The sequence below is a fragment of the Pseudorasbora parva genome, chromosome 8 (genome assembly GCF_024679245.1).
Source record: "Pseudorasbora parva isolate DD20220531a chromosome 8, ASM2467924v1, whole genome shotgun sequence".
NCBI lineage: Eukaryota > Metazoa > Chordata > Actinopteri > Cypriniformes > Gobionidae > Pseudorasbora > Pseudorasbora parva.
The window spans coordinates 7,663,505-7,679,949 of record NC_090179.1 but is presented as its reverse complement, the minus strand read 5'-3'; the positions used below and the strand labels follow the sequence as shown (position 1 = coordinate 7,679,949).

The following is a 16,445-nucleotide window of genomic DNA, read 5'->3' as shown; positions in this document are numbered from 1 at the left end:
TTACCACCTTGGTGAGAGCTTGCTGGGACCTGAGGGCTACATATGCCTTGAGCGGCCAGCAAACTTGTGCTTGCTAAGGCAGCACATATACTAAAATTGGATCGATACAGAGAAGATTAGCATGGCCCCTGCGAAAGGATGACACGCAAATCCGTGAAGCGCTCCATATTTATGCAGCTGTGATCAAGGCCTGCTTCACAGGTCTAAATGCATCCCCTCCTGCCACTCTTTATTTTCGTTTGTGTTCTCTTCCAAATCAGGAAAATTCTGTCAAGTCCTTCACTGCCTCAAGATCTCCATAGGTTCAACTCCTCCTGCTGCATATCGTGTCCAGTTACATCGAGTTTATACTCCCTTGACAAAGACATCAAAGGATGTTTCGTCTTTCTGCCAACTTTTTTTCTCACGAAAACGTAGAGGCCACGGCTTCTTCAGTGCTTGTACACTGGTACCATCGATAAGTCTGACAACACCCTTCTTTCAGCAGATGCTCTATGATATCATGGTGGAATTAGGCCATATGTGAACAATGAAGCTTTAACATACCCTTTCCCTAAAATTATTGAGCTGTTGCATATATCAGTGTGTGCAATAAGGTATACAGTGTCGAGATAGTTTGCTGGGCCTTACCACCTTGGTGAGAGCTTGCTGGGACCTGAGGGCTACATATGCCTTGATCGGCCAGCAAACTTGTGCTTGCTAAGGCAGCACATATACTAAAATTGGATCGATACAGAGAAGATTAGCATGGCCCCTGCGAAAGGATGACACGCAAATCCGTGAAGCGCTCCATATTTATGCAGCTGTGATCAAGGCCTGCTTCACAGGTCTAAAAGCATCCCCTCCTGCCACTCTTTATTTTCGTTTGTGTTCTCTTCCAAATCAGGAAAATTCTGTCAAGTCCTTCACTGCCTCAAGATCTCCATAGGATCAACTCCTCCTGCTGCAGATTGTGTCCAGTTACATCGAGTTTATACTCCCTTGACAAAGACATCAAAGGATGATTCGTCTTTCTGCCAACTTTTTTTCTCACGAAATGTAGAGGCCACGCCTTCTTCAGTGCTTGTACACTGGTACCATCGATAAGTCTGACAACACCCTTCTTTCAGCAGATGCTCTATGATTTCATGGTGAAATTAGGCCATATGTGAACAATGAAGCTTTAACATACCCTTTCCCTAAAATTATTGAGCTGTTGCATATATCAGTGTGTGCAATAAGGTATACAGTGTCGAGATAGTTTGCTGGGCCTTACCACCTTGGTGAGAGCTTGCTGGGACCTGAGGTGTACATATGCCTTGAGCGGCCAGCAAACTTGTGCTTGCTAAGGCAGCACATATACTAAAATTGGATCGATACAGAGAAGATTAGCATGGCCCCTGCGAAAGGATGACACGCAAATCCGTGAAGCGCTCCATATTTATGCAGCTGTGATCAAGGCCTGCTTCACAGGTCTAAAAGCATCCCCTCCTACCACTCCTTATTTTCGTTTGTGTTCTCTTCCAAATCAGGAAAATTCTGTCAAGTCCTTCACTGCCTCAAGATCTCCATAGGATCAACTCCTCCTGCTGCATATCGTGTCCAGTTACATCGAGTTTATACTCCCTTGACAAAGACATCAAAGGATGTTTCGTCTTTCTGCCAACTTTTTTTCTCATGAAAACGTAGAGGCCACGCCTTCTTCAGTGCTTGTACACTGGTACCATCGATAAGTCTGACAACAACCTTCTTTCAGCAGATGCTCTATGATATCATGGTGGAATTAGGCCATATGTGAACAATGAAGCTTTAACATACCCTTTCCCTAAAATTATTGAGCTGTTGCATATATCAGTGTGTGCAATAAGGTATACAGTGGCGAGATAGTTTGCTGGGCCTTACCACCTTGGTGAGAGCTTGCTGGGACCTGAGGGCTACATATGCCTTGAGCGGCCAGCAAACTTGTGCTTGCTAAGGCAGCACATATACTAAAATTGGATCGATACAGAGAAGATTAGCATGGCCCCTGCGAAAGGATGACAAGCAAATCCGTGAAGCGCTCCATATTTATGCAGCTGTGATCAAGGCCTGCTTCACAGGTCTAAAAGCATCCCCTCCTGCCACTCCTTATTTTCGTTTGTGTTCTCTTCCAAATCAGGAAAATTCTGTCAAGTCCTTCACTGCCTCAAGATCTCCATAGGATCAACTCCTCCTGCTGCATATCGTGTCCAGTTACATCGAGTTTATACTCCCTTGACAAAGACATCAAAGGATGTTTCGTCTTTCTGCCAACTTTTTTTCTCACGAAAACGTAGAGGCCACGCCTTCTTCAGTGCTTGTACACTGGTACCATCGATAAGTCTGACAACACCCTTCTTTCAGCAGATGCTCTATGATATCATGGTGGAATTAGGCCATATGTGAACAATGAAGCTTTAACATACCCTTTCCCTAAAATGATTGAGCTGTTGCATATATCAGTGTGTGCAATAAGGTATACAGTGGCGAGATAGTTTGCTGGGCCTTACCACCTTGGTGAGAGCTTGCTGGGACCTGAGGGCTACATATGCCTTGAGCGGCCAGCAAACTTGTGCTTGTTAAGGCAGCACATATACTAAAATTGGATTGATACAGAGAAGATTAACATGGCCCCTGAAAAAGGATGACATGGATATCCGTGAAGTGCTCCATATTTATGCAGCTGTGATCAAGGCCTGCTTCACAGGTCTAAAAGCATCCCCTCCTGCAACTCTTTATTTTCGTTTTTGTTCTCATCCAAATCAGGAAAATTCTGTCAAGTCCTTCACTGCCTCAAGATCTCCATAGGATCAACTCCTCCTGCTGCATATCGTGTCCAGTTACATCGAGTTTATACTCCCTTGACAAAGACATCAAAGGATGATTCGTCTTTCTGCCAACTTTTTTTCTCACGAAAACGTAGAGGCCACGCCTTCTTCAGTGCTTGTACACTGGTACCATCGATAAGTCTGGCAACACCCTTCTTTCAGCAGATGTTCTAAGATATCATGGTGGAATTAGGCCATATGTGAACAATGAAGCTTTAACATACCCTTTCCCTAAAATTATTGAGCTGTTGCATATATCAGTGTGTGCAATAAGGTATACAGTGGCGAGATAGTTTGCTGGGCCTTACCACCTTGGTGAGAGCTTGCTGGGACCTGAGGGCTACATATGCCTTGAGTGGCCAGGAAAGTTGTGCTTGCTAAGGCAGCACATATACTAAAATTGGATCGATACAGAGAAGATTAGCATGGCCCCTGCGAAAGGATGACACGCAAATCCGTGAAGCGCTTCATATTTATGCAGCTGTGATCAAGGCCTGCTTCACAGGTCTAAAAGCATCCCCTCCTGCAACTCTTTATTTTCGTTTGTGTTCTCTTCCAAATCAGGAAAATTCTGTCAAGTCCTTCACTGCCTCAAGATCTCCATAGGATCAACTCCTCCTGCTGCAGATTGTGTCCAGTTACATCGAGTTTATACTCCCTTGACAAAGACATCAAAGGATGTTTCGTCTTTCTGCCAACTTGTTTCTCACGAAAACGTAGAGGCCACGCCTTCTTCAGTGCTTGTACACTGGTACCATCGATAAGTCTGACAACACCCTTCTTTCAGCAGATGCTCTATGATATCATGGTGGAATTAGGCCATATGTGAACAATGAAGCTTTAACATACCCTTTCCCTAAAATTATTGAGCTGTTGCATATATCAGTGTGTGCAATAAGGTATACAGTGGCGAGATAGTTTGCTGGGCCTTACCACCTTGGTGAGAGCTTGCTGGGACCTGAGGGCTACATATGCCTTGAGCGGCCAGCAAACTTGTGCTTGCTAAGGCAGCACATATACTAAAATTGGATCGATACAGAGAAGATTAGCATGGCCCCTGCGAAAGGATGACACGCAAATCCGTGAAGCGCTCCATATTTATGCAGCTGTGATCAAGGCCTGCTTCACAGGTCTAAATGCATCCCCTCCTGCCACTCTTTATTTTCGTTTGTGTTCTCTTCCAAATCAGGAAAATTCTGTCAAGTCCTTCACTGCCTCAAGATCTCCATAGGATCAACTCCTCCTGCTGCATATCGTGTCCAGTTACATCGAGTTTATACTCCCTTGACAAAGACATCAAAGGATGTTTCGTCTTTCTGCCAACTTTTTTTCTCACGAAAACGTAGAGGCCACGCCTTCTTCAGTGCTTGTACACTGGTACCATCGATAAGTCTGACAACACCCTTCTTTCAGCAGATGCTCTATGATATCATGGTGGAATTAGGCCATATGTGAACAATGAAGCTTTAACATACCCTTTCCCTAAAATTATTCAGCTGTTGCATATATCAGTGTGTGCAATAAGGTATACAGTGGCGAGATAGTTTGCTGGGCCTTACCACCTTGGTGAGAGCTTGCTGGGACCTGAGGGGTATATATGCCTTGAGCGGCCAGCAAACTTGTGCTTGCTAAGGCAGCACATATACTAAAATTGGATCGATACAGAGAAGATTAGCATGGCCCCTGCGAAAGGATGACACGCAAATCCGTGAAGCGCTCCATATTTATGCAGCTGTGATCAAGGCCTGCTTCACAGGTCTAAAAGCATCCCCTCCTGCAACTCTTTATTTTCGTTTGTGTTCTCTTCCAAATCAGGAAAATTCTGTCAAGTCCTTCACTGCCTCAAGATCTCCATAGGATCAACTCCTCCTGCTGCAGATTGTGTCCAGTTACATCGAGCATCAAAGGATGATTCGTCTTTCTGCCAACTTTTTTTCTCACGAAAACGTAGAGGCCACGCCTTCTTCTGTGCTTGTACACTGGTACCATCGATAAGTCTGGCAACACCCTTCTTTCAGCAGATGTTCTAAGATATCATGGTGGAATTAGGCCATATGTGAACAATGAAGCTTTAACATACCCTTTCCCTAAAATTATTGAGCTGTTGCATATATCAGTGTGTGCAATAAGGTATACAGTGGCGAGATAGTTTGCTGGGCCTTACCACCTTGGTGAGAGCTTGCTGGGACCTGAGGGCTACATATGCCTTGAGTGGCCAGCAAAGTTGTGCTTGCTAAGGCAGCACATATACTAAAATTGGATCGATACAGAGAAGATTAGCATGGCCCCTGCGAAAGGATGACACGCAAATCCGTGAAGCGCTTCATATTTATGCAGCTGTGATCAAGGCCTGCTTCACAGGTCTAAAAGCATCCCCTCCTGCAAATCTTTATTTTCGTTTGTGTTCTCTTCCAAATCAGGAAAATTCTGTCAAGTCCTTCACTGCCTCAAGATCTGCATAGGATCAACTCCTCCTGCTGCAGATTGTGTCCAGTTACATCGAGTTTATACTCCCTTGACAAAGACATTAAAGGATGTTACGTCTTTCTGCCAACTTGTTTCTCACGAAAACGTAGAGGCCACGCCTTCTTCAGTGCTTGTACACTGTTACCATCGATAAGTCTGGCAACACCCTTCTTTCAGCAGATGCTCTATGATATCATGGTGGAATTAGGCCATATGTGAACAATGAAGCTTTAACATACCCTTTCCCTAAAATTATTGAGCTGTTGCATATATCAGTGTGTGCAATAAGGTATACAGTGGCGAGATAGTTTGCTGGGCCTTACCACCTTGGTGAGAGCTTGCTGGGACCTGAGGACTACATATGCCTTGAGCGGCCAGCAAACTTGTGCTTGCTAAGGCAGCACATATACTAAAATTGGATTGATACAGAGAAGATTAACATGGCCCCTGAAAAAGGATGACATGGAAATCCGTGAAGTGCTCCATATTTATGCAGCTGTGATCAAGGCCTGCTTCACAGGTCTAAAAGCATCCCCTCCTGCAACTCTTTATTTTCGTTTGTGTTCTCTTCCAAATCAGGAAAATTCTGTCAAGTCCTTCACTGCCTCAAGATCTCCATAGGATCAACTCCTCCTGCTGCAGATTGTGTCCAGTTACATCGAGTTTATACTCCCTTGACAAAGACATCAAAGGATGTTTCGTCTTTCTGCCAACTTTTTTCTCACGAAAACGTAGAGGCCACGCCTTCTTCAGTGCTTGTACACTGTTACCATCGATAAGTCTGGCAACACCCTTCTTTCAGCAGATGCTCTAAGATATCTTGGTGGAATTAGGCCATATGTCAACAAGGAAGCTTTAACATACCCTTTCCCTAAAATTATTGAGCTATTGCATATATCAGTGTGTGCAATAAGGTATATAGTGGCGAGATAGTTTGCTGGGCCTTACCACCTTGGTGAGAGCTTATTGGGACCTGAGGGGTATATATGCCTTGAGCGGCCAGCAAACTTGTGCTTGCTAATGCAGCACATATACTAAAATTGGATCGATACAGAGAAGATTAGCATGGCCCCTGCGAAAGGATGACACGCAAATCCGTGAAGCGCTCCATATTTATGCAGCTGTGATCAAGGCCTGCTTCACAGGTCTAAAAGCATCCCCTCCTGCCACTCCTTATTTTCGTTTGTGTTCTCTTCCAAATCAGGAAAATTCTGTCAAGTCCTTCACTGCCTCAAGATCTCCATAGGATCAACTCCTCCTGCTGCAGATTGTGTCCAGTTACATCGAGTTTATACTCCCTTGACAAAGACATCAAAGGATGTTTCGTCTTTCTGCCAACTTGTTTCTCACGAAAACGTAGAGGCCACGCCTTCTTCAGTGCTTGTACACTGGTACCATCGATAAGTCTGACAACACCCTTCTTTCAGCAGAGGCTCTATGATATCATGGTGGAATTAGGCCATATGTGAACAATGAAGCTTTAACATACCCTTTCCCTAAAATTATTGAGCTGTTGCATATATCAGTGTGTGCAATAAGGTATACAGTGGCGAGATAGTTTGCTGGGCCTTACCACCTTGGTGAGAGCTTGCTGGGACCTGAGGGCTACATATGCCTTGAGCGGCCAGCAAACTTGTGCTTGCTAAGGCAGCACATATACTAAAATTGGATCGATACAGAGAAGATTAGCATGGCCCCTGCGAAAGGATGACACGCAAATCCGTGAAGCGCTCCATATTTATGCAGCTGTGATCAAGGCCTGCTTCACAGGTCTAAATGCATCCCCTCCTGCCACTCTTTATTTTCGTTTGTGTTCTCTTCCAAATCAGGAAAATTCTGTCAAGTCCTTCACTGCCTCAAGATCTCCATAGGATCAACTCCTCCTGCTGCATATCGTGTCCAGTTACATCGAGTTTATACTCCCTTGACAAAGACATCAAAGGATGTTTCGTCTTTCTGCCAACTTTTTTTCTCACGAAAACGTAGAGGCCACGCCTTCTTCAGTGCTTGTACACTGGTACCATCGATAAGTCTGACAACACCCTTCTTTCAGCAGATGCTCTATGATATCATGGTGGAATTAGGCCATATGTGAACAATGAAGCTTTAACATACCCTTTCCCTAAAATTATTCAGCTGTTGCATATATCAGTGTGTGCAATAAGGTATACAGTGGCGAGATAGTTTGCTGGGCCTTACCACCTTGGTGAGAGCTTGCTGGGACCTGAGGGGTATATATGCCTTGAGCCGCCAGCAAACTTGTGCTTGCTAAGGCAGCACATATACTAAAATTGGATCGATACAGAGAAGATTAGCATGGCCCCTGCGAAAGGATGACACGCAAATCCGTGAAGCGCTCCATATTTATGCAGCTGTGATCAAGGCCTGCTTCACAGGTCTAAAAGCATCCCCTCCTGCCACTCTTTATTTTCGTTTGTGTTCTCTTCCAAATCAGGAAAATTCTGTCAAGTCCTTCACTGCCTCAAGATCTCCATAGGATCAACTCCTCCTGCTGCATATCGTGTCCAGTTACATCAAGTTTATACTCCCTTGACAAAGACATCAAAGGATGTTTCGTCTTTCTGCCAACTTTTTTTCTCACGAAAACGTAGAGGCCACGCCTTCTTCAGTGCTTGTACACTGGTACCATCGATAAGTCTGGCAACACCCTTCTTTCAGCAGATGCTCTATGATATCATGGTGGAATTAGGCCATATGTGAACAATGAAGCTTTAACATACCCTTTCCCTAAAATTATTGAGCTGTTGCATATATCAGTGTGTGCAATAAGGTATACAGTGGCGAGATAGTTTGCTGGGCCTTACCACCTTGGTGAGAGCTTGCTGGGACCTGAGGGCTACATATGCCTTGAGCGGCCAGCAAACTTGTGCTTGCTAAGGCAGCACATATACTAAAATTGGATTGATACAGAGAAGATTAACATGGCCCCTGAAAAAGGATGACATGGAAATCCGTGAAGTGCTCCATATTTATGCAGCTGTGATCAAGGCCTGCTTCACAGGTCTAAAAGCATCCCCTCCTGCAACTCTTTATTTTCGTTTGTGTTCTCTTCCAAATCAGGAAAATTCTGTCAAGTCCTTCACTGCCTCAAGATCTCCATAGGATCAACTCCTCCTGCTGCAGATTGTGTCCAGTTACATCGAGCATCAAAGGATGATTCGTCTTTCTGCCAACTTTTTTTCTCACGAAAACGTAGAGGCCACGCCTTCTTCAGTGCTTGTACACTGGTACCATCGATAAGTCTGGCAACACCCTTCTTTCAGCAGATGTTCTAAGATATCATGGTGGAATTAGGCCATATGTGAACAATGAAGCTTTAACATACCCTTTCCCTAAAATTATTGAGCTGTTGCATATATCAGTGTGTGCAATAAGGTATACAGTGGCGAGATAGTTTGCTGGGCCTTACCACCTTGGTGAGAGCTTGCTGGGACCTGAGGGCTACATATGCCTTGAGTGGCCAGCAAAGTTGTGCTTGCTAAGGCAGCACATATACTAAAATTGGATCGATACAGAGAAGATTAGCATGGCCCCTGCGAAAGGATGACACGCAAATCCGTGAAGCGCTTCATATTTATGCAGCTGTGATCAAGGCCTGCTTCACAGGTCTAAAAGCATCCCCTCCTGCAACTCTTTATTTTCGTTTGTGTTCTCTTCCAAATCAGGAAAATTCTGTCAAGTCCTTCACTGCCTCAAGATCTGCATAGGATCAACTCCTCCTGCTGCAGATTGTGTCCAGTTACATCGAGTTTATACTCCCTTGACAAAGACATTAAAGGATGTTACGTCTTTCTGCCAACTTGTTTCTCACGAAAACGTAGAGGCCACGCCTTCTTCAGTGCTTGTACACTGTTACCATCGATAAGTCTGGCAACACCCTTCTTTCAGCAGATGCTCTATGATATCATGGTGGAATTAGGCCATATGTGAACAATGAAGCTTTAACATACCCTTTCCCTAAAATTATTGAGCTGTTGCATATATCAGTGTGTGCAATAAGGTATACAGTGGCGAGATAGTTTGCTGGGCCTTACCACCTTGGTGAGAGCTTGCTGGGACCTGAGGGCTACATATGCCTTGAGCGGCCAGCAAGCTTGTGCTTGCTAAGGCAGCACATATACTAAAATTGGATTGATACAGAGAAGATTAACATGGCCCCTGAAAAAGGATGACATGGAAATCTGTGAAGTGCTCCATATTTATGCAGCTGTGATCAAGGCCTGCTTCACAGGTCTAAAAGCATCCCCTCCTGCAACTCTTTATTTTCGTTTGTGTTCTCTTCCAAATCAGGAAAATTCTGTCAAGTCCTTCACTGCCTCAAGATCTCCATAGGATCAACTCCTCCTGCTGCATATCGTGTCCAGTTACATCGAGTTTATACTCCCTTGACAAAGACATCAAAGGATGTTTCGTCTTTCTGCCAACTTTTTTTCTCACGAAAACGTAGAGGCCACGCCTTCTTCAGTGCTTGTACACTGGTACCATCGATAAGTCTGACAACACCCTTCTTTCAGCAGATGCTCTATGATATCATGGTGGAATTAGGCCATATGTGAACAATGAAGCTTTAACATACCCTTTCCCTAAAATTATTGAGCTGTTGCATATATCAGTGTGTGCAATAAGGTATACAGTGGCGAGATAGTTTGCTGGGCCTTACCACCTTGGTGAGAGCTTGCTGGGACCTGAGGGCTACATATGCCTTGAGCGGCCAGCAAACTTGTGCTTGTTAAGGCAGCACATATACTAAAATTGGATTGATACAGAGAAGATTAACATGGCCCCTGAAAAAGGATGACATGGATATCCGTGAAGTGCTCCATATTTATGCAGCTGTGATCAAGGCCTGCTTCACAGGTCTAAAAGCATCCCCTCCTGCAACTCTTTATTTTCGTTTTTGTTCTCATCCAAATCAGGAAAATTCTGTCAAGTCCTTCACTGCCTCAAGATCTCCATAGGATCAACTCCTCCTGCTGCATATCGTGTCCAGTTACATCGAGTTTATACTCCCTTGACAAAGACATCAAAGGATGATTCGTCTTTCTGCCAACTTTTTTTCTCACGAAAACGTAGAGGCCACGCCTTCTTCAGTGCTTGTACACTGGTACCATCGATAAGTCTGGCAACACCCTTCTTTCAGCAGATGTTCTAAGATATCATGGTGGAATTAGGCCATATGTGAACAATGAAGCTTTAACATACCCTTTCCCTAAAATTATTGAGCTGTTGCATATATCAGTGTGTGCAATAAGGTATACAGTGGCGAGATAGTTTGCTGGGCCTTACCACCTTGGTGAGAGCTTGCTGGGACCTGAGGGCTACATATGCCTTGAGTGGCCAGGAAAGTTGTGCTTGCTAAGGCAGCACATATACTAAAATTGGATCGATACAGAGAAGATTAGCATGGCCCCTGCGAAAGGATGACACGCAAATCCGTGAAGCGCTTCATATTTATGCAGCTGTGATCAAGGCCTGCTTCACAGGTCTAAAAGCATCCCCTCCTGCAACTCTTTATTTTCGTTTGTGTTCTCTTCCAAATCAGGAAAATTCTGTCAAGTCCTTCACTGCCTCAAGATCTCCATAGGATCAACTCCTCCTGCTGCAGATTGTGTCCAGTTACATCGAGTTTATACTCCCTTGACAAAGACATCAAAGGATGTTTCGTCTTTCTGCCAACTTGTTTCTCACGAAAACGTAGAGGCCACACCTTCTTCAGTGCTTGTACACTGGTACCATCGATAAGTCTGACAACACCCTTCTTTCAGCAGATGCTCTATGATATCATGGTGGAATTAGGCCATATGTGAACAATGAAGCTTTAACATACCCTTTCCCTAAAATTATTGAGCTGTTGCATATATCAGTGTGTGCAATAAGGTATACAGTGGCGAGATAGTTTGCTGGGCCTTACCACCTTGGTGAGAGCTTGCTGGGACCTGAGGGCTACATATGCCTTGAGCGGCCAGCAAACTTGTGCTTGCTAAGGCAGCACATATACTAAAATTGGATCGATACAGAGAAGATTAGCATGGCCCCTGCGAAAGGATGACACGCAAATCCGTGAAGCGCTCCATATTTATGCAGCTGTGATCAAGGCCTGCTTCACAGGTCTAAATGCATCCCCTCCTGCCACTCTTTATTTTCGTTTGTGTTCTCTTCCAAATCAGGAAAATTCTGTCAAGTCCTTCACTGCCTCAAGATCTCCATAGGATCAACTCCTCCTGCTGCATATCGTGTCCAGTTACATCGAGTTTATACTCCCTTGACAAAGACATCAAAGGATGTTTCGTCTTTCTGCCAACTTTTTTTCTCACGAAAACGTAGAGGCCACGCCTTCTTCAGTGCTTGTACACTGGTACCATCGATAAGTCTGACAACACCCTTCTTTCAGCAGATGCTCTATGATATCATGGTGGAATTAGGCCATATGTGAACAATGAAGCTTTAACATACCCTTTCCCTAAAATTATTCAGCTGTTGCATATATCAGTGTGTGCAATAAGGTATACAGTGGCGAGATAGTTTGCTGGGCCTTACCACCTTGGTGAGAGCTTGCTGGGACCTGAGGGGTATATATGCCTTGAGCGGCCAGCAAACTTGTGCTTGCTAAGGCAGCACATATACTAAAATTGGATCGATACAGAGAAGATTAGCATGGCCCCTGCGAAAGGATGACACGCAAATCCGTGAAGCGCTCCATATTTATGCAGCTGTGATCAAGGCCTGCTTCACAGGTCTAAAAGCATCCCCTCCTGCAACTCTTTATTTTCGTTTGTGTTCTCTTCCAAATCAGGAAAATTCTGTCAAGTCCTTCACTGCCTCAAGATCTCCATAGGATCAACTCCTCCTGCTGCAGATTGTGTCCAGTTACATCGAGCATCAAAGGATGATTCGTCTTTCTGCCAACTTTTTTTCTCACGAAAACGTAGAGGCCACGCCTTCTTCAGTGCTTGTACACTGGTACCATCGATAAGTCTGGCAACACCCTTCTTTCAGCAGATGTTCTAAGATATCATGGTGGAATTAGGCCATATGTGAACAATGAAGCTTTAACATACCCTTTCCCTAAAATTATTGAGCTGTTGCATATATCAGTGTGTGCAATAAGGTATACAGTGGCGAGATAGTTTGCTGGGCCTTACCACCTTGGTGAGAGCTTGCTGGGACCTGAGGGCTACATATGCCTTGAGTGGCCAGCAAAGTTGTGCTTGCTAAGGCAGCACATATACTAAAATTGGATCGATACAGAGAAGATTAGCATGGCCCCTGCGAAAGGATGACACGCAAATCCGTGAAGCGCTTCATATTTATGCAGCTGTGATCAAGGCCTGCTTCACAGGTCTAAAAGCATCCCCTCCTGCAACTCTTTATTTTCGTTTGTGTTCTCTTCCAAATCAGGAAAATTCTGTCAAGTCCTTCACTGCCTCAAGATCTGCATAGGATCAACTCCTCCTGCTGCAGATTGTGTCCAGTTACATCGAGTTTATACTCCCTTGACAAAGACATTAAAGGATGTTACGTCTTTCTGCCAACTTGTTTCTCACGAAAACGTAGAGGCCACGCCTTCTTCAGTGCTTGTACACTGTTACCATCGATAAGTCTGGCAACACCCTTCTTTCAGCAGATGCTCTATGATATCATGGTGGAATTAGGCCATATGTGAACAATGAAGCTTTAACATACCCTTTCCCTAAAATTATTGAGCTGTTGCATATATCAGTGTGTGCAATAAGGTATACAGTGGCGAGATAGTTTGCTGGGCCTTACCACCTTGGTGAGAGCTTGCTGGGACCTGAGGGCTACATATGCCTTGAGCGGCCAGCAAACTTGTGCTTGCTAAGGCAGCACATATACTAAAATTGGATTGATACAGAGAAGATTAACATGGCCCCTGAAAAAGGATGACATGGAAATCCGTGAAGTGCTCCATATTTATGCAGCTGTGATCAAGGCCTGCTTCACAGGTCTAAAAGCATCCCCTCCTGCAACTCTTTATTTTCGTTTGTGTTCTCTTCCAAATCAGGAAAATTCTGTCAAGTCCTTCACTGCCTCAAGATCTCCATAGGATCAACTCCTCCTGCTGCAGATTGTGTCCAGTTACATCGAGTTTATACTCCCTTGACAAAGACATCAAAGGATGTTTCGTCTTTCTGCCAACTTTTTTCTCACGAAAACGTAGAGGCCACGCCTTCTTCAGTGCTTGTACACTGTTACCATCGATAAGTCTGGCAACACCCTTCTTTCAGCAGATGCTCTAAGATATCTTGGTGGAATTAGGCCATATGTCAACAAGGAAGCTTTAACATACCCTTTCCCTAAAATTATTGAGCTATTGCATATATCAGTGTGTGCAATAAGGTATATAGTGGCGAGATAGTTTGCTGGGCCTTACCACCTTGGTGAGAGCTTATTGGGACCTGAGGGGTATATATGCCTTGAGCGGCCAGCAAACTTGTGCTTGCTAATGCAGCACATATACTAAAATTGGATCGATACAGAGAAGATTAGCATGGCCCCTGCGAAAGGATGACACGCAAATCCGTGAAGCGCTCCATATTTATGCAGCTGTGATCAAGGCCTGCTTCACAGGTCTAAAAGCATCCCCTCCTGCCACTCCTTATTTTCGTTTGTGTTCTCTTCCAAATCAGGAAAATTCTGTCAAGTCCTTCACTGCCTCAAGATCTCCATAGGATCAACTCCTCCTGCTGCATATCGTGTCCAGTTACATCGAGTTTATACTCCCTTGACAAAGACATCAAAGGATGTTTCGTCTTTCTGCCAACTTTTTTTCTCACGAAAACGTAGAGGCCACGCCTTCTTCAGTGCTTGTACACTGTTACCATCGATAAGTCTGGCAACACCAGAGTTGAGTGGCCAGCAGAGTTGTGCTTGCTAAGGCAGCACATATACTAAAATTGGATCGATACAGAGAAGATTAGCATGGCCCCTGCGAAAGGATGACACGCAAATCCGTGAAGCGCTCCATATTTATGCAGCTGTGATCAAGGCCTGCTTCACAGGTCTAAAAGCATCCCCTCCTGCCACTCTTTATTTTCGTTTGTGTTCTCTTCCAAATCAGGAAAATTCTGTCAAGTCCTTCACTGCCTCAAGATCTCCATAGGATCAACTCCTCCTGCTGCATATCGTGTCCAGTTACATCGAGTTTATACTCCCTTGACAAAGACATCAAAGGATGTTTCGTCTTTCTGCCAACTTTTTTTCTCACGAAAACGTAGAGGCCACGCCTTCTTCAGTGCTTGTACACTGGTACCATCGATAAGTCTGACAACACCCTTCTTTCAGCAGATGCTCTAAGATATCATGGTGGAATTAGGCCATATGTGAACAATGAAGCTTTAACATACCCTTTCCCTAAAATTATTGAGCTGTTGCATATATCAGTGTGTGCAATAAGGTATACAGTGGCGAGATAGTTTGCTGGGCCTTACCACCTTGGTGAGAGCTTGCTGGGACCTGAGGGCTACATATGCCTTGAGCGGCCAGCAAAGTTGTGCTTGCTAAGGCAGCACATATACTAAAATTGGATCGATACAGAGAAGATTAGCATGGCCCCTGCGAAAGGATGACACGCAAATCCGTGAAGCGCTCCATATTTATGCAGCTGTGATCAAGGCCTGCTTCACAGGTCTAAATGCATCCCCTCCTGCCACTCTTTATTTTCGTTTGTGTTCTCTTCCAAATCAGGAAAATTCTGTCAAGTCCTTCACTGCCTCAAGATCTCCATAGGATCAACTCCTCCTGCTGCATATCGTGTCCAGTTACATCGAGTTTATACTCCCTTGACAAAGACATCAAAGGATGTTTCGTCTTTCTGCCAACTTTTTTTCTCACGAAAACGTAGAGGCCACGCCTTCTTCAGTGCTTGTACACTGTTACCATCGATAAGTCTGGCAACACCCTTCTTTCAGCAGATGCTCTAAGATATCTTGGTGGAATTAGGCCATATGTCAACAAGGAAGCTTTAACATACCCTTTCCCTAAAATTATTGAGCTATTGCATATATCAGTGTGTGCAATAAGGTATATAGTGGCGAGATAGTTTGCTGGGCCTTACCACCTTGGTGAGAGCTTATTGGGACCTGAGGGCTACATATGCCTTGAGCGGCCAGCAAACTTGTGCTTGCTAAGGCAGCAAATATACTAAAATTGGATCGATACAGAGAAGATTAGCATGGCCCCTGCGAAAGGATGACACGCAAATCCGTGAAGCGCTCCATATTTATGCAGCTGTGATCAAGGCCTGCTTCACAGGTCTAAAAGCATCCCCTCCTGCCACTCCTTATTTTCGTTTGTGTTCTCTTCCAAATCAGGAAAATTCTGTCAAGTCCTTCACTGCCTCAAGATCTCCATAGGATCAACTCCTCCTGCTGCATATCGTGTCCAGTTACATCGAGTTTATACTCCCTTGACAAAGACATCAAAGGATGTTTCGTCTTTCTGCCAACTTTTTTTCTCACGAAAACGTAGAGGCCACGCCTTCTTCAGTGCTTGTACACTGTTACCATCGATAAGTCTGGCAACACCCTTCTTTCAGCAGATGCTCTAAGATATCATGGTGGAATTAGGTCATATGTCAACAAGGAAGCTTTAACATACCCTTTCCCTAAAATTATTGAGCTATTGCATATATCAGTGTGTGCAATAAGGTATACAGTGGCGAGATAGTTTGCTGGGCCTTACCACCTTGGTGAGAGCTTGCTGGGACCTGAGGGCTACATATGCCTTGAGTGGCCAGCAGAGTTGTGCTTGCTAAGGCAGCACATATACTAAAATTGGATCGATACAGAGAAGATTAGCATGGCCCCTGCGAAAGGATGACACGCAAATCCGTGAAGCGCTCCATATTTATGCAGCTGTGATCAAGGCCTGCTTCACAGGTCTAAAAGCATCCCCTCCTGCCACTCTTTATTTTCGTTTGTGTTCTCTTCCAAATCAGGAAAATTCTGTCAAGTCCTTCACTGCCTCAAGATCTCCATAGGATCAACTCCTCCTGCTGCATATCGTGTCCAGTTACATCGAGTTTATACTCCCTTGACAAAGACATCAAAGGATGTTTCGTCTTTCTGCCAACTTTTTTTCTCACGAAAACGTAGAGGCCACGCCTTCTTCAGT

The 16,445-nt window shown here is 44.5% G+C and overlaps 27 non-coding genes across 27 annotated transcripts; all 27 read left to right on the top strand.

Moving 5' to 3' along the window:
• Positions 1-66: 66 nt before the first annotated feature.
• Positions 67-173, top strand: LOC137085640 (U6 spliceosomal RNA). Its single transcript, XR_010907204.1, has one exon. It is a non-coding gene; the product is annotated as a U6 spliceosomal RNA (small nuclear RNA).
• Positions 174-692: 519 nt separating this feature from the next.
• Positions 693-799, top strand: LOC137085639 (U6 spliceosomal RNA). Its single transcript, XR_010907203.1, has one exon. It is a non-coding gene; the product is annotated as a U6 spliceosomal RNA (small nuclear RNA).
• A 518-nt stretch (positions 800-1,317) lies between these two features.
• Positions 1,318-1,424, top strand: LOC137085638 (U6 spliceosomal RNA). Its single transcript, XR_010907202.1, has one exon. It is a non-coding gene; the product is annotated as a U6 spliceosomal RNA (small nuclear RNA).
• A 519-nt stretch (positions 1,425-1,943) lies between these two features.
• On the top strand, positions 1,944-2,050 carry LOC137085903 (U6 spliceosomal RNA). The gene has a single exon (XR_010907455.1). It is a non-coding gene; the product is annotated as a U6 spliceosomal RNA (small nuclear RNA).
• Positions 2,051-2,569: 519 nt separating this feature from the next.
• LOC137085458 (U6 spliceosomal RNA) lies at positions 2,570-2,676 on the top strand. Its single transcript, XR_010907047.1, has one exon. It is a non-coding gene; the product is annotated as a U6 spliceosomal RNA (small nuclear RNA).
• Positions 2,677-3,195: 519 nt separating this feature from the next.
• On the top strand, positions 3,196-3,302 carry LOC137085833 (U6 spliceosomal RNA). Its single transcript, XR_010907388.1, has one exon. It is a non-coding gene; the product is annotated as a U6 spliceosomal RNA (small nuclear RNA).
• A 518-nt stretch (positions 3,303-3,820) lies between these two features.
• LOC137085637 (U6 spliceosomal RNA) lies at positions 3,821-3,927 on the top strand. Its single transcript, XR_010907201.1, has one exon. It is a non-coding gene; the product is annotated as a U6 spliceosomal RNA (small nuclear RNA).
• Positions 3,928-4,446: 519 nt separating this feature from the next.
• LOC137085636 (U6 spliceosomal RNA) lies at positions 4,447-4,553 on the top strand. The gene has a single exon (XR_010907200.1). It is a non-coding gene; the product is annotated as a U6 spliceosomal RNA (small nuclear RNA).
• A 498-nt stretch (positions 4,554-5,051) lies between these two features.
• LOC137085832 (U6 spliceosomal RNA) lies at positions 5,052-5,158 on the top strand. The gene has a single exon (XR_010907387.1). It is a non-coding gene; the product is annotated as a U6 spliceosomal RNA (small nuclear RNA).
• Positions 5,159-5,676: 518 nt separating this feature from the next.
• LOC137085470 (U6 spliceosomal RNA) lies at positions 5,677-5,783 on the top strand. The gene has a single exon (XR_010907058.1). It is a non-coding gene; the product is annotated as a U6 spliceosomal RNA (small nuclear RNA).
• Positions 5,784-6,301: 518 nt separating this feature from the next.
• Positions 6,302-6,408, top strand: LOC137085520 (U6 spliceosomal RNA). The gene has a single exon (XR_010907099.1). It is a non-coding gene; the product is annotated as a U6 spliceosomal RNA (small nuclear RNA).
• A 518-nt stretch (positions 6,409-6,926) lies between these two features.
• On the top strand, positions 6,927-7,033 carry LOC137085635 (U6 spliceosomal RNA). The gene has a single exon (XR_010907199.1). It is a non-coding gene; the product is annotated as a U6 spliceosomal RNA (small nuclear RNA).
• A 519-nt stretch (positions 7,034-7,552) lies between these two features.
• LOC137085634 (U6 spliceosomal RNA) lies at positions 7,553-7,659 on the top strand. The gene has a single exon (XR_010907198.1). It is a non-coding gene; the product is annotated as a U6 spliceosomal RNA (small nuclear RNA).
• A 519-nt stretch (positions 7,660-8,178) lies between these two features.
• LOC137085469 (U6 spliceosomal RNA) lies at positions 8,179-8,285 on the top strand. The gene has a single exon (XR_010907057.1). It is a non-coding gene; the product is annotated as a U6 spliceosomal RNA (small nuclear RNA).
• Positions 8,286-8,783: 498 nt separating this feature from the next.
• LOC137085831 (U6 spliceosomal RNA) lies at positions 8,784-8,890 on the top strand. Its single transcript, XR_010907386.1, has one exon. It is a non-coding gene; the product is annotated as a U6 spliceosomal RNA (small nuclear RNA).
• Positions 8,891-9,408: 518 nt separating this feature from the next.
• LOC137085479 (U6 spliceosomal RNA) lies at positions 9,409-9,515 on the top strand. The gene has a single exon (XR_010907067.1). It is a non-coding gene; the product is annotated as a U6 spliceosomal RNA (small nuclear RNA).
• Positions 9,516-10,034: 519 nt separating this feature from the next.
• On the top strand, positions 10,035-10,141 carry LOC137085457 (U6 spliceosomal RNA). Its single transcript, XR_010907046.1, has one exon. It is a non-coding gene; the product is annotated as a U6 spliceosomal RNA (small nuclear RNA).
• A 519-nt stretch (positions 10,142-10,660) lies between these two features.
• LOC137085829 (U6 spliceosomal RNA) lies at positions 10,661-10,767 on the top strand. The gene has a single exon (XR_010907385.1). It is a non-coding gene; the product is annotated as a U6 spliceosomal RNA (small nuclear RNA).
• Positions 10,768-11,285: 518 nt separating this feature from the next.
• Positions 11,286-11,392, top strand: LOC137085633 (U6 spliceosomal RNA). Its single transcript, XR_010907197.1, has one exon. It is a non-coding gene; the product is annotated as a U6 spliceosomal RNA (small nuclear RNA).
• Positions 11,393-11,911: 519 nt separating this feature from the next.
• Positions 11,912-12,018, top strand: LOC137085632 (U6 spliceosomal RNA). Its single transcript, XR_010907196.1, has one exon. It is a non-coding gene; the product is annotated as a U6 spliceosomal RNA (small nuclear RNA).
• A 498-nt stretch (positions 12,019-12,516) lies between these two features.
• Positions 12,517-12,623, top strand: LOC137085828 (U6 spliceosomal RNA). Its single transcript, XR_010907384.1, has one exon. It is a non-coding gene; the product is annotated as a U6 spliceosomal RNA (small nuclear RNA).
• A 518-nt stretch (positions 12,624-13,141) lies between these two features.
• On the top strand, positions 13,142-13,248 carry LOC137085468 (U6 spliceosomal RNA). Its single transcript, XR_010907056.1, has one exon. It is a non-coding gene; the product is annotated as a U6 spliceosomal RNA (small nuclear RNA).
• Positions 13,249-13,766: 518 nt separating this feature from the next.
• LOC137085519 (U6 spliceosomal RNA) lies at positions 13,767-13,873 on the top strand. Its single transcript, XR_010907098.1, has one exon. It is a non-coding gene; the product is annotated as a U6 spliceosomal RNA (small nuclear RNA).
• Positions 13,874-14,197: 324 nt separating this feature from the next.
• Positions 14,198-14,304, top strand: LOC137085631 (U6 spliceosomal RNA). Its single transcript, XR_010907195.1, has one exon. It is a non-coding gene; the product is annotated as a U6 spliceosomal RNA (small nuclear RNA).
• Positions 14,305-14,823: 519 nt separating this feature from the next.
• LOC137085630 (U6 spliceosomal RNA) lies at positions 14,824-14,930 on the top strand. Its single transcript, XR_010907194.1, has one exon. It is a non-coding gene; the product is annotated as a U6 spliceosomal RNA (small nuclear RNA).
• A 523-nt stretch (positions 14,931-15,453) lies between these two features.
• Positions 15,454-15,556, top strand: LOC137085847 (U6 spliceosomal RNA). Its single transcript, XR_010907401.1, has one exon. It is a non-coding gene; the product is annotated as a U6 spliceosomal RNA (small nuclear RNA).
• Positions 15,557-16,075: 519 nt separating this feature from the next.
• Positions 16,076-16,182, top strand: LOC137085629 (U6 spliceosomal RNA). The gene has a single exon (XR_010907193.1). It is a non-coding gene; the product is annotated as a U6 spliceosomal RNA (small nuclear RNA).
• The last annotated feature ends 263 nt before the right edge of the window (positions 16,183-16,445 follow it).